The sequence below is a fragment of the Colias croceus genome, chromosome 22, assembly GCF_905220415.1.
Source record: "Colias croceus chromosome 22, ilColCroc2.1".
NCBI lineage: Eukaryota > Metazoa > Arthropoda > Insecta > Lepidoptera > Pieridae > Colias > Colias croceus.
Window position 1 is genome coordinate 4245591 of NC_059558.1, and position 25312 is coordinate 4270902.

The 25312-nt window shown below is 36.5% G+C and overlaps 1 protein-coding gene across 1 annotated transcript in view; it reads left to right on the forward strand.

The window, feature by feature from the left end:
- Window positions 1-221: 221 nt before the first annotated feature.
- Window positions 222-25312, forward strand: part of LOC123701865 (KH domain-containing, RNA-binding, signal transduction-associated protein 2-like) — a 66204-nt gene continuing 41113 nt past the window's right edge. Inside the window, exon 1 of the mRNA XM_045649448.1 lies at window positions 222-321. The gene's annotated coding sequence lies outside the window, so the exon portion shown is untranslated. The remainder of the gene's footprint in view (window positions 322-25312) is intronic.

Consider the following 25312-nt stretch of genomic DNA (forward strand, 5'->3'; position numbering starts at 1 on the left):
AAGAGAATTCTTTCCTGATCTTTTAGTGTAAACGAAAACTTGTCTTCAGTTGATCAGTATTAGAACATTGCTTAGAATCTTTCGAACGCACTAAGTACAAGGAAAGAATGCTCTACGCCTGTTTACACTAAAATAATTTTACATAGTGGGTTTAGAAAGCATTCGCTCGTTTGATGTAAATGCACCGCTAAGTGTAGATGCAGGCTTCAGTACCCGCCCGATGCTACGACGCGTCGGACGTAAAAGCTGTCTAGGGCGATCTACGCGAATCAAAATATTATCGTAATTAGTAGTGGATGAAGTAGTGATGATACTTTGAAGGTAACTTTATAATCTATTTTATAAATTAGTTAATTTAAGGGATTAATTATAGATTGTTTAGAAATATAATTTATAAAATATAATTTATTATGTAGAGCTGTAAAGATCACTTTTTAACGTTGTTTTTTGTTGTCATGAATATTTACGGTGCAAATTCAAATAGAGATTGATCATTACCAAGGGATTAAATGCTTGGAATTATGGTGTTTTGTTTTAAATTTAAATAACAAAGCGTTGAAATTGTGAGTGTATTTAAATATGATTTTAACGAATGATGAACCTTTGGGTGACTTTTTTAAAGGGTGAGCTTTTAGACTGTATTATTCTTGTTTAAATATGATTGCAAGATTATTTCTTTATATTATGTATAATGTATGTTTATAAAATCATAAGTAAATAATAACGTTGTACATATATTATGTGTTTGTTTTTGATTCTATGACGAAAGCTTCAAGTATAATTTTGTTAAATTAGTAAGAAAATGTAATAAACTGAAATCTATTAAGATATCAAATCTAAAGATTCGTTATGTATAATCTAAAAATATTACATTGAGATTTATAGTTTACTAGCTTTCCGCCCGCGTCATCACCCGCGTTTTCAAAGGTAGTTCCGTGGGATTTCCGAGATGAAACCTATATCCTATGTGTTAATCCAAGTTACCCTATATATGTGTGCTAAATTTCATTGTCATCGGTTCAGTAGTATTTGCCTGAAAGAGTAACAAACACACACACACACAACCTTACAAACTTTCGCATTTATAATATTAGTAGGACTAGTAACATTTTAAAAAGTAGACTATAATTCAATTTAAAATACATCCTTCTCAGATAGAAAACGGTCTTTCTTATCATTGAGAAAAAGCCGGCAAAGGTCATCATTTAAGGCTTTAAATTTTAAATGTACGTCAATTAATTTCAAACAAAAACTTTTTTACATCAACTTTTCTCGTAAAGTTCATTAATCTTTGTTTGAACTAATCAATGTTTCGTCTTTCTTTATTTAATTGAGAACAAATAGGATTTTTTAAACGTTTATTAGTGACTAATAAAGAAAGAACTGGGTTCGATTTCGTTTAGAAGCAAATAAAAGAACGGACGATTTTGAATAATTATAAGGTCTTACACTTCCTCCCTTATCATTGCGAGTCTGTTTGTGAGTTTGTCTTTCTTTCACATCGCATCGAAGTAATTTAATCGTATGATTTTTGAGTCTAAAGATATTTAGGAAAGAGGGATAACGCTACTTCTTACCGCGGACGAACACCTCATTTCCATACAAATTTCCTTGACTACGCGAGCATAGCCGTAGGCAGAAAGCTAGTATAGGTATTAATATAATATAGGTATACTGAGACACTTGTCTCGAAAGAAAAATAGCTAATGTCAATAAGTTCGTTAGTAAATTAGTGAAGAATTACAAAACGCTTTGCAAGGGGGAAAAATAAGAAAAACCACGGAGCGTCGAGTCGTCATTATTCAAGCGGTCACTTGTTATGCTTAACAGTTCATTGTCCCACTTTCCGTTTTATTGCAATTTTACAAGAAATATTCCTTAGTTTATTTAGGCCTTTATTCTGGCTTCACTTCGGTTTGAATTGTTAACTAGGCGCTATTGCGCCAGAAAGACTCAGAGGTGTGTAAAACAGTAGGTATGTAAAAGTTTAAATATATTGCAGGACATTTTTCGCACACGACACGATCTGATTCCGTACCCCTTGTGTTTTGGAAACCAAATGGCTGATTAATATGCATATATAATTTTAAATTTAAACTTATATAGATAATAATTAACACCCAGATAGAGCACACAACGATGTTCATCGCACAAATATTTTCCCTGGGTAGGAAATAGGAATAGAACCCACGAATGGCTTCGAAGGCAGTGTCGTTACTAACTAAGCCTATTTTGTAGTTTTTAATTACTTTAGTTTGTAATTACTAGCTTGTCACAATTTTAATGTTTCTCTGAGCGGCAATTCTGAAAACTTATTTCTAATCCATCAATGTTCAATTAAATCGTAGAGATATTCCGGAAAACTCTATTAAATATTATTTCGTTGTTCATTAAAACTGAATAATAATAAATTCGTATACAGAGTTAAATAATCGATGTCTTTACAGTCACTAGCAATTCAAAAGATTATAAACATGCAAATATGTTTTTAGTAATTTTCAGTATTTTCTTGATATTGATTTAACGCGAATATTATTCACTAGCTGTGCTCCGTGGTTTTACCCGCAGTGCTCCGCTCCTGTTGGTCTTAGCAAGATGATAGGTATATAGCCTTCCTCGATAAATGGGCTAACACCGAAAGTATTTTTCAAATCGGACCAATAGTTCCCGAGATTAACGCGTTCAAACAAAAAAACTCTTTAGCTTTATAATATTAGTACAGATTTAGAAATTAAACACTTTACTGCGAGTCTCCCCGTGACCACGCTCGCTGTAATTTCTCGAAACTTCAGATTAAATAATATAATTAATAAATAACGTTAAAAATCAGTTAAGAAGTCTTTCTAACTAATTGCCAGTGTATATCCATACTAATATTATAAATGCGAAAGTAACTCTGTCTGTCTGTCTGTTACTCAATCACGCCTAAACTACTGAACCAATTTTCATGAAATTTGGTACGGAGATATTTTAATACCCGAGAAAGGACATAGGCTACTTTTTATCCCGGGAAAGTGACGCTATCCCGGAAATCCCTTGGGAACGGGAACCATGCGGGTTTTTCTTTGACTGCGCGGGTGAAGCCGCGGGCGGAAACCTAGTAATATATATTGCCAATATTTATGAGGTGCTATTATATAATATTATGTTATTTGAGTATAATATTACGACTAAAGCCACATAAATTCACACCAAATTCTTGCCATAATGGAAAATCACATATTTAAAACGTAATTTGACGAATGCCCTAACCAATTATATATGAATGTCTTAACGTCTTTGAAATATATTGAAACACATAAATTCTCTTCCATTAAACCATTTATCAGAGAACCGCAGAAAAACACATTTATTTTAGTTTTCGTTCGAACGATTGTAACAAAGTGGCGTTCGGACTTGCGTCGAATTAATTATTGAGACGGAAATCAAAGGAATAAAAGGTTTTTTTTATTTAGTAGAAGAAATTTGTTCTGGAAGTAATAAAGTTTTTGTCGCTGAAATGTTTTTACTTTAAAATAGTAGAAGATATTTAAAATTTATATGTATCTCATTCCATAATACTCGGGTACCATCATAAGGAAGGTAACCGGTCCTTTGGAAGGCTTACGTGGGGACACGGATCCAACACGCAGAGGCCCTTTAGAGAACTTTACTGTGTTGTGGGACACCAGCCGCAGCCTGCCCATGACTGCACTATAGAGATACAGTCCTAGTCAGTCTGCGGCCGATGTAGGACTATTTCAAGATATGGAAAAACAAAATAAACTGGGCTATGGAGTGGGATGTTAAATGGGCCGGTATTTGGGGACTATTGGAAACTATGGCACCTGCCTTTCTACTAAAAGAAAGTAAAAATATGTTGGCAGGTGGTGACTCGCCCTCTCACTGTATGGGCCCCCGAAATAAGTCGCTGCAATAGTGCGACAAGGGGGCAACATATTGTGAGCAGCTAAGGGTGGAGAGGCGTCCTTGGATCACGCGCTCCCTGAGGGTCCAGCATCACGTGCCCACTCGCCACTTACACTTCGCATCCACCCTTCGAGCTAAAAGCTCTCGCGACTCCACTCCGACCGGCCGGTGAAGGCAAGCCGGAGATGAAGACAGGGGCCTCTCCCGGGAGCACTCGGTTCCCGCGGGGTCGCTACTCCCCGACACCCCGCCACAAGGTGTCTTGCGGGTTGACTGATTGCTCGGGTGGAATATCTACTGTCACGTAGACAATAGATATTCCAACCGTGGGCGATGGGGTCGTCACATCCCTACGCTAAATAAATAAATAAATTTATATTATTATTATACATGCAGTAGCTGTTTTCTGAATTTAATAACTAAAAGCTACTAAAAGAATACCAAGCCATGCCAATTAATTCAAATATGTGCGTTATAAAGTACTTATCTAGGTATACTATATATTAATCTATACCTACTTAATATTATAAAGCTGAAGAATGCTTGTTTGTTTGTTTGAACGCGCTAATCTCGGGAACTACTGGTCCGATTTGATAAATTATTTCGGTGTTAGATTGCCCATTCATCGGGGAAGGCATGCTATATAATATCATCTCAATAAGACCAACAGGAGCGGAACACTGCGGGTAAAACCGCGGAGCACAGCTAGTACTACATACATTTAAACCTCTATTATTAAGTGTATTAACAATTGTATTTTCGTCTATTTCCTTAAAAATCATTTTAAACATCGAAAACTTTCATTTTATCCAGTGTTTTGAAGTTTTATATTTTTGCACTTTTACCTCAGGGATATTTCGTAGCATTCGAAATGAGTGAGACACGCCAGGGGATGCATTAAAGGTTCAAGAGGAATGCTCGTTATTTTTGTACTTTTAAGCCTTGTGCTGTTGCAACTTTGTTGCTATATTTTGAAAAATATTGCAACATTGTTGCATTACTTTGCTGTGAAAATAAAAATTTTATAGAGAATGTATGAAAAATGTAACTTCTTATCTATACTTATATTATAAAGCTGAGGAGTTTGTTTGAACGCGCTAATCTCAGGAACTATTGGTCCAATTTAAAAATTTATTTCACGCAAATACTACTGCACCAATTACAATGAAATTAAGCACACATATAGAGGGTAACTTGGATTAACACATAGGATATGTTTCATCCCGGAAATCCAACGGGAACGGGAACTATGCGGGTTTTTTCATTCAAAACGCGGGCGAAGCCGCGGGCGGAAAGCAACTTAAATATACTCCTTAAGAACAAACTGCACATAAAAATATAGACATGAAAGACTAATTTAAGGAATATTTATGACTGAGGATAAATTCAAGGAGAGTGTTAGAAGCCAGCGCGCACGAGCAACTTTGTCTCCGCAACTTTTTTGTCTCTCCACCCATGGGCTAGTATGAAAGTGCGCGCACGTAGCGACGCAACTCCCCATACAATTGATGGGAGAGACAAAATAGTTGCGGAGACAAAGTTGCTCGTGTGCGCTGGCTCTTAATTTCCGAAGTGAAACTTGACAATACCGTCACGTCATAGAGTTAAGCTATGATTTTGGTATCTTTAAAGCTTGCTAAAGAAGTTTCACTTCTGACACGAGCTCTCGGCATGGCACGCACGCTCTTTTTTTTAAGCTATTGCATAGCTTCTATCGCGGGCCATGAGCGCGGGGACCAAGTCGAGAAATTCCGTAACGAAAAAACCTCACGCTCCCCACTCCGACGGGCGGAGGTGTGGCTTGAAGGCATAGCATGCAATAGCTTTACCGCGGTAGTCCCCGAGTGCCACACGTCGATTTACATAGTTTTATCATGTTAAATATCCGTCGATTTACATTGTTTTATCATGTTAAATAACCGTCAATGTAACGTACATTATTTATCTATTATCTATTTGTAAGCGGTATAGAAATCTGCTCACGCGATTCCGACCTCGCATACATCTGCTCATTGTCTTCTTTTGTTTACATTCATTACAAATAGCTGTTAATAATTTCAGTAACTAGATATACAATGGAAAATTTTTTCATGGTAAAGTAAATCAAAACTAGAGTGTTCTTTCTTCTTCTAAACGGAGCTTTATATCTACACTTACTTCTACACTAATATTATAAAGAGGAAAACTTTGTTTGTTTGTTTGATTGTAATGAATAGGCTCATAAACTACTGGACTGATTTTAAAAATTCTTTCACCATTCGAAAGCTACATTATCCACGAGTAATATAGGATAGGTTTTATCCCGGAAATTCCACGGGAACGGGAACTATGCGAGTTTTTCTTTGAAACCTGGGATGGAGCCGCCGGCGGAAAGCTAGTTTTTTATATAACGGAGAGTTATATTTTTCAAAGATGAGATTTGTATTAAAATTTACGCTACTACGCGGAAAAACGCTTCAAACATTAAGAATGAATGAATAAATGAATCTTTAGTATAAAAATAAAAGATTGATTCAATCTCCAAATCAAATAACTAAAAATCATTATTAGCTTCGCCTGCGTTCGCCAAAACTTAACAAATTATATACGCTTTCCATAGGCGAAAACAAAATGAAAATCGGTGCAGTAGTTTTTGAGTTTATCACGAACAAACGGACAATCGCGGTGAATGATTTCTTTTTATAAAATCTAGATATTACATATTATAAATAATATTTTAGTAGAAGTATTTCAACCATCACTTAATAAATTTGATATTATTTAGAAAATCTACAAATAAATATGAACCAACAATTTATTTCAAACCCAAACAAATTTGAAATTGTTGGTTATTTGATTACGCTAAAATAAATTACCGACATAATATTATGCAATTTGTATTTGCATAGTGATTACGGATTAGTATAAAATATTTATTCTATTATTTGAATTTTAATTATTATAATATATAAATTCATAAAGAACTAGCTTACCGCCCGCGGCTTTGCCCGCTTTCTCTAAATCGATTTGAGATTTAAACTATCCTATCTCTCAAGTTGGATCGAACTGCACATGGTGTGCGATTTTTATTATAATCGGTTAAGTGGTTTAGGAGTCCATTGAGGACAAACATTGTGACAAGAAATTTATATATGTATATTAAGATAGAAAAATTCGATCACGAGGCGGGACTCAAACCCGACCTATTATAATATACCTATAATAGGTAGTTGTGCCCCGCGATTTCGAACGCATTTCCAGAAGATACCAAGTTTGTGTGTACCAAGTTTCATCCAAAACGGTTTAGTGATTTAGGCATAAAGAAGAGCCAGAGCTATTTTTGCATTTAAAATAAAAGCTAGGATTAAATCACATTTGATAATATATCAGAATTATATCAAAACTATAATATTATAAAACTGAAGAGTTTGTTCGTTTCAACGCACTAATCTCAGGAACCTGGTCCGATTTGAAAAAAATTTCAGTGTTAGATTGCCCATTTATTGAGGAAGGTATAGCCACGAACGAAGCCGGGGCAGACCGCTAGTTTTACATAAGTAGGTACCGTAACAAATTAATTTTGTGACATAGCAATTCAATTGAACATATTAAAAAAATATATAATTAATCTTACTAGATATTTTTCAATGAACTCGCAAAATTCAACTCAAACAAAAATAATTACCTTTCCAAAGGAGTTTTAATCGTTCCGTTCGAAATTAAACAGAACTGAAAGTTTTTAATGCTTGGGCTTAGTGCAGTCTGAGTAGTTATGAATTACATTCAAAGTTTTCTTTACGTTTAGGATTGTTATAGCCTTTTGCGATTGTTCTGAACCATGTTCTTATCAGACCTTTTGTTATATTATATAGAAAGACTAGCTTCCGCCCACGACTTTGTACGTGCATCCCCGTTTTTCCCCGTTCCCGCAAAAATTTCGGGAAATCCTTTCTTAGCAGATGCCTACTTCCTAACATCTACCTGCATGCCAAATTTCAGCCCGATACGTCCAGTGGTTTGGGTTGTGTATAGATCACCATATCAGTCACCTTTGAGTTTTATATTTATATGTATATTATAGATTAGCTGTAAGTCCTTTCGCGTTGCAGAATACTACTATCGTATCGTACTAATATTTGTCGGAGTATTGATTTATTCAGTTGGTATTAACGCCATCTATTGGTAAAGTTGTGAATATTTTTAATATTGACATAGTGAGACTTGAAGTAGTAACGAATGAATTTATGACAATGACAAGTGACAATGACATTTTCCTTGAGTCAGTAGTTTGGCAGGTTGGGGGGTGTCAGTTCAAACCACACTTGCCGCCCGACAGCCAACCGCGCTAGTTGTGCGCACTGATTCTTTTTATTACTTACGATCATGGCGGACGTTGAAATTAATCGCGAGGAATCTCCGAAAGCAGCGGTGGGATCTGACCATCATTCCTCCAGTGTACTTAACCGACACCCTGCTACTACGAGCGAGACATATTTCCGAGAATCGGCGAACCAATCCGCCGAATCAAACTGCGACGAACAATCTACGCCACGAGGCACCGAAAACCGTAACTTGCCTAATAATAGTGCTTTTCCTAATGTGCCTCCTGAGATGTGGGCTTCGTTTTTCCGTGGAATGGCGGAGACTTTTCACAATAACGAAAACCAAACTTCAAACTCCAAACCACCTGTGAAGAAGATGAAACCCACTGAAGTGTACATTCCGTCGTTCGATCCTGACGATTGCGAGTTTACGGCGGCGCAATGGTGTGCCGAAATCGACCACCACCGGACACAGAACTCATGGACGGATTATGAAACGAGAAATGCTGCTTTTACGCATCTACGCGGCCGAGCACGCAAGTGGGCGTCCAAATCATATCCTTTGTGCAATACGTGGGAAGAAGCGAAGGAGCGGCTAACAAGACAATTTGCCTCCATCAAGCGTTTCCACGACCTTTTCCGGGACATGGTGCAATACACGAGTGACCGCGCCGCTAGCTACGTGGAATACTCCACCAACAAGCTGGCGATGATCGATCGACTGGAGACAGCGTGGAGCGAGGTGAACAAGATCGAAGTCGTCATATCAGGTATCTCTGAGAATCAGGTACGAACAGATTTATTAAAAAATACCCCCGCGGACTTTGTAACATTAGATAGACACCTCGCTACCTACCCTCAAATTAATAAAAATAATAAACGACCTTCAACTTCGAGCTCTTTTTGTAGTGACTTTAAGCAGCGTAAAATTGAAACAAATGACCATGTTAAGTGCCACAATTGCGGCAAAATGGGGCACTATAAGCGAAATTGTAAATTCCGTCCGCATACTAAGGTTTTACATTCGGAAACGTCTCAATTAAAACGTTCCCCGCCTGTCGATAAAAATGTTCAGTGCACTTATTGTCGCAAATTGGGGCATACAGAGCAGGTATGTTTCTCTAAACAACGCGACGAAAAATTTAAAAAAAGTAATGATACAAAGTCCGTTAATGTGTGTGTGTAGACAGAATCGCCGTAACTATCGCTGACGTTATAACCGGTGTACGAGATCGGGGTTTCTTTAGATAACTGCCGCACGTATTATAGGTTTTTTGTGGGGGGAGGAGGGGGGGGAAGAGGGGGGGACCCTCCCACCAAAAGGGGAAAGTTAGGAAACCAATAGTTTTGGAGAAAAATCAATTTTCCTATTCTAACCTCAAAATGTATGGAATTGGTGTAAAATCATTTTAACTAAGCATTAGACGATAGTAACAAAAATTTTACGATACATAAATAAAAACAAACAAGTTGTGAAAACCTACATAGTTTTTTTTTATTTGAGTGGGAATCGCCCTAAAGTCGCTTCTGGCACTCGCCGGCCGCTACCGCGGCACGCTCGCTTCGCTCGCTCGGCTCGTGCGGCATTTCAAGAGTTAACCTAACACGCTCGTCGCTTCGCTCCTCGCTACCTATTTGGATATTAAAAATAAAAGTTTAATAGTTTTTTAACCTACGTAGATTTTTTTTAAGCTATTGCATAGCTACTATCGCGGGCCTTGAGCGCGGAGACCGAATCCAGAAATTGCGTAACGAAAAACCTCACGCTCCCCACTCCGACGGGCACGGAGGTGTGGCTTGAAGGCATGCTATGCAATAGCTTTGCCGTGGCAGTCCCCGAGTGCCACACGTCTTTTTTGTTTGAGTGGGAATCGCCCTAAAGTCGCTTCTGGCACTCGCCGGCCGCTGCCGCGGCACGCTCGCTTCGCTCGCTCGGCTCGTGCGGCAGTTCAAGAGTTAACCTAACACGCTCGTCGCTTCGCTCCTCGCTACCTATTTGGATATTAAAAATAAAGTTTAATAGTTTTTTAACCTACCTAGGTACGTAGATTTTTTTTTTGTTTGAGTAGGAATCGCCCTAAAGTCGCTTTTGGCACTCGCCGGCCGCAGCGTAAAGTCACAGTACAGTGAAATGGAACATGGAAAGTCTTGGTCCGCTTTTTTTGCACAACAAAACGGATAAATGCACTTTTTCGCACAAAAAATTATTAACTTTAAAAATTAATAACTAAAAAACTACAAGTTTCCTAACGATAATATTTTGGGATTACAATCTTACATTACCTAGCTAACTAAAAATATAAATATTTCCAACAAATTCGTGCGGCAGTTAACTAAAGCCAACCCACGAGATCTTTTATTTACGCGTTTAACTGCAGGTGCTCCACTTCCACTCATTCTTTTTCCTTATTACTTTGCCTATAGAGATCGATTATTTTCACTTAGAGGTCGATTTTTTTGGTGGTAGACTCTCAGGCTTTACCTCATGACGTCACTGTAGGGCGGGATGTTTTTACGCGACCCGCGGTAAACTTAATAATTAATAATAAAGGCGTTCACGTTTCTCGCGATGTTCGTGCGGATGTTTGTGCTTTGCAAAGTGCCGATATAGAAGCGATCGATACCGACCTTACAGACATCCAAGATATTGCTCGTTTACGTTCTATTATTGAAAATTTTAATGAGAACTTCGTAAATGGGAACTCTCAGACGGTCGTAACAAAAATCCACCGAGAATCAACGCGCTGGTTAATGAGTATGAAAAGCTGGACCTGTTCGACATCAGACGTGACGTCAAGGTCAGGATGGACGAGACGACAAAGCTCGGGAGCATATCTGGAGGACGTGCGCAACATATTGTGTGTCATGAAAAGCTTTGAATTATCCTACGAGTTTACCAGAAATGTCTAATCAACTTGTTGATTTGTAATAAGAGTGAGTTTTATTTTTCTAATCGGCTTTAAAAATTAATAATTAAATATTGAGTTATGTTAAAATGATTAGTCGCCAAAGTAAACGGCATTTGCTGAGATACACGATTGTATTAATTATGTCAACGGTTGCGACATTATGTGCTTTTTTTTATTTTCGTTGTTGATGTTTTGGTTAAAAGAAATGCTTAGAATTTATTTTGTTGATCGATGCTAATAAATGATCGCATCTCTAGACGCTTGTTTCCTTTTTCTTTCCTAAGGGGAGTCGATGGCGTAAATTTTGCATTGGAAGCTCCGCGCTTCGTGCGAAATTTTAGTGTTGGGAGCCCCGCGCTTTACGCGTAAATTTAGCATTGGAAGCTCCGCGCTTCATGCCAAGGTTTAGCATTGGAAGCTCCGCGCTTCATGCCAAGGTTTAGCATTGGAAGCTCCGCGCTTCATGCCAAGGTTTAGCATTGGAAGCTCCGCGCTTCATGCCAAGGTTTAGCATTGGAAGCTCCGCGCTTCATGCCAAGGTTTAGCATTGGAAGCTCCGCGCTTCATGCCAAGGTTTAGCATTGGAAGCTCCGCGCTTCATGCCAAGGTTTAGCATTGGAAGCTCCGCGCTTCATGCCAAGGTTTAGCATTGGAAGCTCCGCGCTTCATGCCAAGGTTTAGCATTGGAAGCTCCGCGCTTCATGCCAAGGTTTAGCATTGGAAGCTCCGCGCTTCATGTGTTGGCACTACATTGGAAGCTCTGCGCTTCGTGTGTTGGCACTACATTGGAAGCTCTGCGCTTCGTGTGTATGCTCTATCTATCTACATTGGAAGCTCCGCGCTTCATGTGTTGGCTCTATCTACATTGGAAGCTCCGCGCTTCATGTGTTGGCACTACATTGGAAGCTCCGCGCTTCATGTGTTGGCACTACATTGGAAGCTCTGCGCTTCGTGTGTTGGCACTACATTGGAAGCTCTGCGCTTCGTGTGTATGCTCTATCTATCTACATTGGAAGCTCCGCGCTTCATGTGTTGGCTCTATCTACATTGGAAGCTCCGCGCTTCATGTGTTGGCACTACATTGGAAGCTCCGCGCTTCATGTGTTGGCACTACATTGGAAGCTCCGCGCTTCATGTGTTGGCACTACATTGGAAGCTCTGCGCTTCGTGTGTATGCTCTATCTATCTACATTGGAAGCTCCGCGCTTCATGTGTTGGCTCTATCTACATTGGAAGCTCCGCGCTTCATGTGTTGGCACTACATTGGAAGCTCCGCGCTTCATGTGTTGGCACTACATTGGAAGCTCTGCGCTTCGTGTGTATGCTCTATCTATCTACATTGGAAGCTCCGCGCTTCATGTGTTGGCTCTATCTACATTGGAAGCTCCGCGCTTCATGTGTTGGCACTACATTGGAAGCTCTGCGCTTCGTGTGTATGCTCTATCTATCTACATTGGAAGCTCCGCGCTTCATGTGTTGGCTCTATCTACATTGGAAGCTCCGCGCTTCATGTGTTGGCACTACATTGGAAGCTCCGCGCTTCATGTGTTGGCTCTATCTACATTGGAAGCTCCGCGCTTCATGTGTTGGCACTACATTGGAAGCTCCGCGCTTCATGTGTTGGCACTACATTGGAAGCTCTGCGCTTCGTGTGTATGCTCTATCTATCTACATTGGAAGCTCCGCGCTTCATGTGTTGGCTCTATCTACATTGGAAGCTCCGCGCTTCATGTGTTGACTCTACATTGGAAGCTCCGTGTTTCGTGTAGGTTCTACGCTGCGAACTTTGACGCAAAATTATGACCAGAGCTAAATAGGTTTAGAAATCGCGCGAGAACGCGCTAACTGTCAGAATGGCCGTGTCGGAGTATTGATTTATTCAGTTGGTATTAACGCCATCTATTGGTAAAGTTGTGAATATTTTTAATATTGACATAGTGAGACTTGAAGTAGTAACGAATGAATTTATGACAATGACAAGTGACAATGACATTTTCCTTGAGTCAGTAGTTTGGCAGGTTGGGGGGTGTCAGTTCAAACCACACTTGCCGCCCGACAGCCAACCGCGCTAGTTGTGCGCACTGATTCTTTTTATTACTTACGATCATGGCGGACGTTGAAATTAATCGCGAGGAATCTCCGAAATATTATAAATGCGAAAGTTTGTGAGGATGTGTGTGTGTTTGTTACTCTTTCACGCAAATACTACTGAACCGATTACAATGAAATTTAGCACACACATAGAGGGTAACTTGGATTAAAACATAGGATAGTTTTTATCCCGGAAATCCCACGGGAACGGGAACTATACGGGTGTTTTTTTAAACGCGGGCGAAGCCGTGGGCGGAAAGCTAGTAATAATATAAATGCGAAAGTTTTTGAGTGTGGATGGATGGCTAAGTGTTTGTTCCTCTTTCACACAAATACTACTGAACCGATTACAATGAAATTTGGTATGTAGGTAGCTGAAGACCCAGAATAAGACATAGGCCCGAATTCATCCCAGAAATCTAACAGTAGAGTAAGTATTTGCGTGATAACAAACATACATACACATACATCCATCCTCCTAAAATTTCGCATTTATAATATTTAGTACTTAACTACCTGATACCACAGAATACATAATAGTAGCTAAACGCTACAGAACGGACACTCTCCGCCTCCCGCCAAAATTAAACACTTACCTCACCCCGCACGATCAGCCTGAAAATGGTCCGCATTTTTCTGCAAGGACGATACGCAACGAAGATTGACAACATTAATCAAATTGACTTAAAGTAATTTTATTATTTTGGATTTGTGATTATCGTTTTTCGTAGAAAATGGTTAGATATTGTGCTGTTTACGGATGTATTTCATCAGAAAAACGCGAATTTTTTTTACGCTAGTCACAAATGTGCCAACCATAAAGCGTTAACACACACATTTGCAGTCTCTACAGTGTGACTGTCAAAACAATAATTTTGTATGGAGTGTCCGGGGTGTGCTTATACACTACAGATAAGATTTCTAAATTCTAAGCCGTGACTTGTAACTCTCTCACTAAAGAATAGACAACAAAGAGGTTACAAAGACGAATAAATCTATCGTTTTGGCACTGGCACCAAATCGCCATGCCATAGCCATTAACATTATGTAATATGTATTATGGCGTGAAAACATTTTATTCAATGTGTTACGAACTCAGCCAAGTGTATTGGATTTACATGTTTTCAAAGTATATTTTCTGTATGACGATATACGACATTGCATCTATACTAATATTATAAGACTAAAGAATATGTTTGTTTGAACGCGCTAAGCTCGGGAACTACTGGTCCGATTTGTAAAATTATTTCGGTGTTAGATAGCCCATTTATCGAGGAATGCTATAGGCTAATAATATACCATTTCACTAAGACCAACATGAGCGGAGCACTGCGGGGAAAACCGCGGAGCACAGCTAGTATAACATATCTCTAAGCAGTTGAAGAGGGTGTGAATTAAGAAATGCAATAAACACAATAAATCAAAAGCTTTTTCGCATGTGTTCGTATATGTTTATGTGTGTGCGTATGTGTTTGTTACACGTGAAAACGTATAGTATACTAGATTTCCGCCCGCGAAGGTTTTCAAAGAAAAACCCACATAGTTCCCGTTCCCGTAAGATTTCCGGGATAAAACCTATCCTATGTGTTAATCCAAGTTACCCTCTATATGTGTGCTAAATTTCAATGTTATCGGTTCAGTAGAATTTGCGTGAAAGAGTAACAAACACACACACACACACACATCCTCACAAACTTTCGCATTTATAATATTAGTAGGACTTATCGGAGTATCACTTATATTGCATTTGTTCAATTATAACAGAATTGGATTCACTTAACTACTAACTTGTTAATAGTCAATTTTATTGTAAGGCTCTATTTTTTAAATCCATATTAATATTATAAATGCGAAAGTAATTCTGTCTGTCTGTCTGTCTGTTACTCAATCACGCCTAAACTAATGAACCAATTTGCATGAAATTTGGTATGGAGCAAGTATGGAGATATTTTGATACCCGAGAAAGGACATAGGCTACTTTTTATTGCGAAATATGTACCACGGGCGAAGCCGGGGCGGACCGCTAGTTTATTATATAGGAGGAGACAATTAACCCAACAAACTAAAAATCAGTTAAGTTAAAAATGTTGTTATTTTCAGAAAATCTTCACAACGGCTTCACAAATTAAGATAAACATTGAAATAAACAGTTAAAACACAACAGCAAAAAATTAACTAATTTTAAAAGGCAAATTGGTTCTTTTTAGACTCTAAAAGACAAATTAAGTACGTCAGCTTAACAAAGTTAAATTAACCAAAGTTTTGAGCTTTTTTTCACTGTACTTTGCCTTACCTTTAACCGAGGAAAACCTTAAGTAAATATAAAAATTTAAAGGAAAATTGTATTACAAAGACAATGAGATTAGGCGGTTAAATTAGCAATGTTTGTTTTTGTTGACTTTTTAATGTGTAACAATTGTAACAGGTAAAACAATATGCTTTATTGTTACAGGTAATTAATACACAAATGTGTTTGAAGACAATAATATGTCCATCTCAACCTCATCCGTAAGCAATTTCTGCTTGACAACCCAGTTTAAAACAAAGTAGATCAGATAATTCTTTAGTATTTGCATGCATTCTACGCATTTAATTTCCTAAAAAAGACAAAGATTTTCAAAGCTGAATGACGTCATATAAATGGTATGAGAAAAATTTACATCTGTTTCCATTCTGTTTCATACATTTTGTAATAGTACCTAACTATCAAATTCAAAGTTATTTACTAGCTGCGCTTCGCGGTTTCACCCGCGTAGCTCCGATCCTGTTGGTTTTGCGTAATGGTATATAGCTAATAGCCTTCCTCAATAAATGGGCTATCTAACACCGAAAGAAATTTTTAAATCGGGCCAGTAGTTATCGAGATTAGCGCGCTCAAACAAACAAACTCTTCATCTTAATCATATTAGTATAGATTGTAGAATGCACACATCAAGCCTTTCAGAATATATTTTTGTAATACATCTCCGCGGATCCATCTCTATTATTTATTCTATTATTGTCAATATAGTCATAACTATCCTCGTAAACTGGAAATAAATTTACGTAAAAATAACCAACCTAATTATAAACGTCACATCAAAGTCCTACAGTACATTTGCGTATGATGAATGCGTGAACGGCACTGTCTCATAAATTGCCTCCACTCGGCCCCGATGTATTTACGACTTGCCATAATTTCGGCGAAATCCTATTAATCAGGGATATTATTATATTATGAAAGACGCTTAAACTATAGGGTTTTAACAAAAATCATTTAGGATGAAAATAACAGACGATTTTATATATTTTAATACAAATGGATACATCTAACTTTTTCAGAGCTCAAAAAAAATCTTCTATTTTTGTACTGCATAAACCACTTACTTGTTTTTTTTTGTCCTCGATATAAAGAATATCCAACTTTTAATAAATTATTTAAAAAAATAAAGCTGGTTAATTTAAAATCTGTATGCACAGTTGCAACTGTATAGTTACTAATAAACCGTTACCAATAACATTCGTCTAAAGAGTAACTAGAAATCCTGTTCAACATTACATTTTTCTATTCATTAAAAATAATTCTAAAAAAATCCTAAAAAACTATACAATCAAGACTAGTGATTTATCACGTATTGTGTTGATCTGTAAACGTATTTCATGTAGGTCATTAGTAATTTAGTAGCTAATAATACCAAGTAATAACATAGCTCGAAGCTTCATAATAAAACATTTTAATTTATGTAATAAAGATTAAAATTTAAAAGTCAGTATTCAACGTAAACATTCGTCAATATTTATCAATATGATTTCTCTTGGAAATCTCTGAAAGCAATGAATGCGACGTTCAATGCTTACTTCTAATTAAATGTTTGAAAGAAATTGCTTCTTTTCATATCAGTAATTGAGGCAAATTGGAAATATATTTCAACGCGTGATTAATTTTATCGGTTATTACATTTATGGAGATAATTTCGTTTCTAAGAATGTGAAGTAGAAATTAAAACAGGTATATCGTCTCTTGACTGTCCCGTTCTTAGGGCTAAGCTAATGCTATAGCGAATGACGAATCGTTTTTTAACTAAATTGGATAAATAAGGTTTTATTGTTCTTATGTTATCTCTAAAAGCTGAAAAAAGCCACGATCATTTTATAATCACCAATCTGATCTAAAAAATTAATATGGTGGCTATTATCACAATTAGTGTTGCCCAAATGCAAGAACAAGACGAGACTTAGGCAGTCTTGGTCTTGGTCTTGCGCCAATACTCCTGGTCTTGGTCTTGCGCTCCCAGTCTTGGTCTTGGTCTTGGTCTTGCAGCAAGAGTCTTGCAAGTCTTGCAATTACCTATTAGTCTATTACTATTTATTAAAGTTTACTTGAAATCTTAGAAAAACGTATTAGAATTGACTTGATTTGAACATTGTGAGCTTAAATTAACATAGCCATAGTAAAGATCAAGCAGATTAATAAATAACTGAAGATTTGATAAGAAATTCGAAAAATCAACTGACCTATATGTCGTTTTCCATGGAAGTAACTGTTTCTTAATAAACATTTATGATTTATATTTGGAACACCTGTAGGTACTCTTAAAAAAATTCGAAATTATTTTGTATGAGTATACCTACGGCAATCAAATAGTGTCAAATGTTATGATTTCGGCGTGGCGGCAACGATTGCTTTAGATTTCAATAGAAGCCGCCGGCGCGTGTATCATAATCATATACTTCCGAAAAGCGGCAAATTTCTTTGAGAATTAAGTACAAAACCTTTGATGCCGCATTATCAAAGTGCCGATGGTTAAAACATAACTATGCATGCACTCAGTTTGATTTTAATAAATATTTTTTTATTCGCTATGCTTATGGTATTAGTCGTAATGCGCATAGGTCCAGTTTTTCATATTCTTTGATACAGTTTTTTGCGTCTCATAGAATTCCTAAGCGTACCTACCTATACACCGAACTGCACCTAACTACTCAGTGAAATAGCGCTAAGTTCTAGCTGCAAGACGCAAGAGTCTTGCAGGCTATGTCTTGTTCTTGCTCAAGTCTTGCACGGTCAGTCTTGGTCTTGGTCTTGCTAAAAATACGCGGTCTTGTTCTTGGTCTTGGTCTTGCAAAAACGCAAGAACAAGACCAAGACTGCAAGACCAAGACTGAATTTAGGCAAAACTAATCACAATATACAGATACATACAGTAAGGAAACTTCATACAAAATGTTCGAAATGGCTCCCCCCCCCATCAAGCGTGTTTACAAGGGTATTGAGGGGGATCAATAGTAGCGGGTGACACATCCACAGATTTTGAATGACAAAGATACGTTCAGTATAGAAATAAGTTTATAGTGATGTCATTTCATTAAATAAATATCGATTGTTTCAGTTTGTAGCCCATTCAATTAATATATTTGTAAATACCGTTTCTCACTACAAGTTAAAAAGAGACTATTTTTTAATTTCTATAGATATGGCAGCATGAGTTTTAATTTTAGGTTTTTATTTTCTATCAAAATGATAGCTACAAATAGTCAATATTAGGAGTCCATTCTGTTTAAAGATCGCATCTATTTTTACGCAATCTAGAAGAGCACAAAAATCTAAAAAAATGGAAACCTTAAAAAATCTTGTTTAAATTTATGTGTATAATTACGTAAATATTAGGGAAGAAAAAGATAGATATTATAATTATTGTATTTTTATCGATACGTGGCGTCTCCACTTTGTCAAGCACTAAGCTACAAGCACACAATATTTATAACGGGAATGACTTCTTACAATTGAAATATTAACTTCAGTTTGTCCTATTTTTTGTATAAAAAAAGGTATATATGTTACAGTCAAAACCCTGAACCAGTCAATAACGTTATTGACCGGTAAAATCAGTTAATAAGGATATTGACTAAGGGCGTCGGTTAATATCCTTATTAACTGATTTTATCTGATTAAACCAGTTAATAACGTTATTGGCTAAGGGCATCGGTCAATATCCTTATTAACTGATTTTAAGTCGAGAAATCTAGTCAATATAGGTTTTAACCGACGTGACCAGTCAAAACTCATAAAAAGTTAAGGACGTTAGTGAAATAATACTAGAAAATCATTTAAAAAGGTTCGTAAAACGTTCGTTCGTGCAGGTCATTCCATCAATTCCGGAGGTAAGGTCTTAACGTAACTAACAAAACGAGCCCAAACTCGGCACACATAGCTCTACTCGTCTATTAGTTCCAGGAGCAGTCTTCGAAGTACACCTGCAGGTCACTCCATCAAGTCCGGAGGTAAGGTCTCAACGTAACTAACAAAACGAGCCCAAACTCGGCACACCTAGCTCTACTCGTCTATTAGTTCCAGTAGCAGTCTTCGAAGTACACCTGCAGGTCACTCCATCAAGTCCGGAGGTAAGGTCTCAACGTAACTAACAAAACGAGCCCAAACTCGGCACACCTAGCTCTACTCGTCTATTAGATCCAGTAGCAGTCTTCGAAGTACACCTGCGGTCACTCCATCAAATCAGAAACTAACGCAATCCCGGAAATCCCACGGGAACGGGAACTATGCGGTTTTTCTTTGACTGCGCGGGCGAAGCTGCGGGCGGAAATCTAGTTGTTATTAAAACACAATCGCCATCATCAAAAATATTTTGGGGCACGTATTCTCGCGCGGTTACAGTTTACAAACAATTCCCCGAATCTTCTAATATATAAAAATCAATGCCACTTTTCGTTGTAATTCCATAACTCGAGAACGGCTGAACCGATTTCGATAATTCTTTTTTTATTATATTCCTTGAAGTACGAGGATGGTTCTTATGTAGAGAAAACGTTAATATGTACCACGGGCGAAGCCGGGGCGGACCGCTAGTAATATATAAAAATCAATGCCACTTTTCGTTGTAATTCCATAACTCGAGAACGGCTGAACCGATTTCGATAATTCTTTTTTTATTATATTCCTTGAAGTACGAGGATGGTTCTTATGTAGAGAAAACGTTAATATGTACCACGGGCGAAGCCGGGGCGGACCGCTAGTTAATTAATAAAACATAAAACTCTTAAATATTGCACTTTAAAAAGTTTTATGAACCTTTTTAAATAATTTTCTAGTATAATTTCACTAACGTCCTTAACTTTTTATGAGTTTTGACTGGGCACGTCGGTTAAAACCTATATTGACTAGATGTCTCGACTTAAAATCAGTTAATAAGGATATTGACCGATGCCCTTAGTCAATAACGTTATTAACTGGTATAATCAGATAAAATCAGTTAATAAGGATATTAACCGACGCCCTTAGTCAATATCCTTATTAACTGATTTTACCGGTCAATAACGTTATTGACTGGTTCAGGGTTTTGACTGTAACATATATATATTTGTTTTTCCTTTTATCTATTTTTACTGTTTAAACATAAAACTGTGAGTTTGCAGAAACATATTATAATATAGATATAAAGACTGGGAAGAAACTGGCCTTCGAAACACAGTTTACCACTAGTTCGAAGGTCAGGGTCTGAACATAATGCTGTACCGTGGCTGTACCTGTTTCTTGAAAAATATTTTTTATTATTTTATTATTATTATTTTTTATTATTATTAACCTGTCAAACTATTTTCTTTTTCTTCTTAAAACAAAAAGGTAGAGGTTCTATGCTCGCATAATAATAATTTTAATTTATTTTTGCATATTTTGTGTTTTTTAATTTAATTTAATTTATCGTTTTAAAAATAATTTAGTAGGTATACCTACATACAAGTATTGTTAATTCTGGTTTAAAATAATTATTATTGAATATATTATGTATCATACAAATATCCAAACATTATAAATAATTTAGGTACATTATAGCCTTCGGCGTCCATAACAATACTAGATTTCGAAATATAGCACTGATAAAAACGTATTTACTTTAACAAGCTGTATTAATTCGGATTGTTTCTTCTTGTAAATTCATATTTTTAGGCTACACCATTTTTGTATTTTAACGGGTTTTAATCTCAAAATTACCACAAAATCAACTGTGAAAAAAAGCAAACCTAAATATACAGGCTGAATTGATAACCTCCTCCTTTATTTTTGAAGTCGGTTAAATATCAAAAAGGTAACAGCCCTATAGCTATACGTCATAATTTCATCGCAGGGGCTTAGTTTCCTAATTACTGTATGTACGTAGCAGGCGCGGTCCCAGCCTGACATTTTGGGGGGGGACACGCAGGAAAGGTATGGAATCCCCCCCCCCCCCCAACCGTACTCGCCAAATATCGTATTCAAGTGAAGAAGAAGTGATAAGCAAAAACTTGAGAAAATCGTACTCGATAAAATAGAAAAAATTCTTATACTGTACAATATATTATAAAAAAACCGGCCAAGTGCGAGTCGGAAGCCGTTAGCTGCAAATTTTTGCAAATTTCAACATTTGCAAGGGATTAAAAACAGGTTTAAACAGAACTTTAGATGTGCGAGTGACTCCGATTTGCACCAGTTTTTTATACATTGTACAGTATTTTTTTATATTATATTTAGAATTTTTTATATTTAGAATTTTTTTCTATTTTATTGAGTACGATTTTGGGGGGGGGGGGTCATGTCCCCCGTGACCACCCCCCACGTAGTATATATCTGTCAACTGTGCTATTATGTACCTACTCAAATTTTGTAGTGATATCTATATATCTTATGTTACAAAAATTCTATACATGAATAATTTGATAATATGTAGATACTTTCTTGATTAATCATGTGCGATTTGATTAATCTTCGTTTAACATAGCCAGTAAAAATTATAAGAATAATATAAATTAATTCTATATGTACTTGTATTAGTGTGTACAAACATCGACAAGTAAGATTAATTATTATCAGAACATCCACTCTCATACTATATTAAAATAACACTTATCAAGAGAATGTGATAGTTCTTGTAACTTGCAAAAATATGCACTACGTAAAATATCTATTTCAATGCAATTATATTTCCACAACTACACCTCTATACTATATCATATAAAAAAATGTGTGCATGTACTAGTGTACACACGTAAGAAGTGAAACTTCTTTATGACCTTATTTAAAAAAAAAATTACCTACTATATGCAACTTTACAGAAATACGTCGAATCACGCGTGGTAGGGATAAGAAAAAGATGGCGCGTAACGAAAAAATGTTACACTAAATTTTTTTCCAACCCCGATAAAGAAATTTCACTTCAACAAAACATTTACCGACACCATCAACTAAAAAGTTTTCGCATATTAAAAACACTAAACACTGCAACCGTCTACAGCGTTTATCTCAGAACCGTATAAAAATAACTTGTTCCATATAAACCAACAGCTAGAATATGCATTTAGAAAATTAAACCAACTGCAACCCACCCGCAGTAAATCTTTCCACAATATGCATACAGCTTTTATAGTAAAAATAATATAAATACCTTTTATAGCTCTCAAACGCTTTGCTTTAGAAGCAATTTAAAAGGGTCATAAAGAATGGAAATATTCACTTAACGATGTGACGTGATTGTAAACTTCCAAATTATTATTCGAGAGTTTTCTACATAGCAAATAGCTTATAGTTGTAGAAAGGTTGTAGAAATAAGGGGCACTTTGATAGCTTTAATTGCTTAGTACGGTATTACGGGGTACTACCCGTGAACACAGTCTTGAAATTTGGCAAAAGCAAAGAAAAAAGCATAAATTTAAAGTCACCACATAAATGAAGTCGGTTAAAAATAGGTTTGTTCGGAGCCCTCAGTGCGCGAGACCAACTCGCACATGGCCGTTTTTTTTTTCTTTTACACAATTATAGTTAAAAAAAGACGTGTGGCACTCAGGGACTGCCGCTGTTAAGCTTTTGCATAGCATGCCTTCAAGCCACACCTCCGAGCCCGTCGGAGCGGGGAGTAGAAGCTATGTAATAGCTTAAAAATAAACTTATTCTTAACATAAATTTCATAATTTCATAAAGGATAAAGAAGGATTATTACAACAGCTTAGATTTAAAATATCGAAAAATATTGGCAACATTGCCCACAGTATTCGGAATGCTTTGTTAATAGGTACGTCTTTTTCGTCCAAACATTTCAAATTCCGCCCGTCTGTAAGATTTATAGGCGATTACGTTTTTTATAAAACAAGTATCATGGCTGAGTGATTTATATTACGTCATGAGAATTTACGATTGGCTTACTATGTTATTTGTTCGTAAGATGAAGTTTGTTATAGGCAAAGATATAAAGAATCGGTTGTTTTATAAGGGTAGTGACTCAGATTCGGTATAACAACTATACAATAGGTACTATGTATGTCCTTGAACATGTTATAGGTTACAGACAATGTAATAGACCATAAGTGAAGTCCCATGTCCCCGTAGTGGGGTAAGGGGCAGATGCATTATGCATACATCTGTTTCACTGATCGATTTTTCTTTAGGGACAAGTAGGTGATCAGCCTTCTGTGTCCTACCAGACCGAGACATTTTTTTTTTCTTCGTCTCCACCGGGAATCGAACCCAGGACCCCTCGGTTCTACGCTCACGCGTCAACCACTGTACCAAGGAGGCGGTCAAATAATAGACCATAGAGCAGATAAAAATTGAATTATTAAACATTTAAAATCATACATAAGGCCGTGTGCGATTTTTTTGGCGATTTAAGTACATCTTATCGTTTTTTGAAATAGCACATTGCTTGATACCGGCTATTAATCTTAAATTATTATCAAACCATGCCTTCTTAAAAAAACATTTTTTTTTTGCTCCCCAATGAAGGAATTTACTTTTTATTTAGTTGTTTATTCTTTTAAACGATACATTGAAGCAAGTTATATCCACACATTCAGTCATTAAAAATGCCCCATTACTTCTTGTCTTTGAGCATAATTCAGGACAATTAATAATAGACACACACACAATATAATATTTATTAGGCAATAGGTACACTACTTGGGAAATATTCGCACCGTCAATCAAATTAATAACAACGTGATTCTACGTATTCTCAACGGATTTATGCTATTTTTCTATCTATTTACGATTATTTGGTCTTGTATTATGAACGCCTTTTATGAATCAGATCGCAGCATTAAAAGAAGGTCTTAGAAGAAGCAATATGGTAATATTATTGTAATGTAGGTGTGTTTTAACGATAGATTTGACTTAGTTTTCTTGGAAACTTAGTCTTATTGTTTATAATTAACTTCAGTTTATTAAGCTGCTGACTTTGGTGCCCCATAAACTTCTGTTTTATCTTATTTATAACATATAATTTATAAAATATAAATATCGAACTGTAGCAGTAAATGGAAATCTATACTATAATATTATAAAGCTGAAATAAAATTTCTTTCTCTTGAAAAAAATGGCTACCAATTAAATTAGGCGAGGTATTCTAACACAAATGTTCCCAATTGAATAAATTTTGGGTAAACTTTTTAGGACCTTTGAGACTGAAGGGTATTTGACTTTATGTAATAATATATTGAGGGTTAAAAGGGTTTTTAATGATTAGTCTTTTTTTTCCATTACATATACCTACAATCTACATATTAAAAAAGCAATTCCGATATATTCTTTAACCGTTTATATGGAAGTTATCAATTATTTTAGACCGTCTCGTTTAGTGAAAAGTTTTATGTTTAACTAGCTGTGCCGCGCGGTTTCACCTGCATTGCTCCGCTCTTGTTGTTCCTAACGTGATGATTAGAAAAGTGGGCTATCTATCACAGAAAGAATGTTTCTAATCGGACCAGTAGTTCCTGAGATTAGCGCGTTCAAACAAACAAACAAACTCTTCAGCTTTATAATATTAGTATAGATAAGAACCTACAAAAGAAGTCAATGCAAGTTAGTACCAACTACTCATTGACTACCTATCTAATCACTAGGTACAATCCCCATTGAAATTCGATCTATCACAACTTAAAACTAGATAAAGCTGTTAGAACTTCAAATGACTTCCTAGATCTGATAGCTAGGAAATCTAGGTACGTGTTGAAACCTTATACGTGCTGTGAATTTGCGTAATACGAAACATTTCTAACGCTAAGTTGACTAGTATTTTCTATACGCGAGTATTATACATTTAGAAATCAAAGACTTTTTAACGGATTTTAAACGTGATTTAT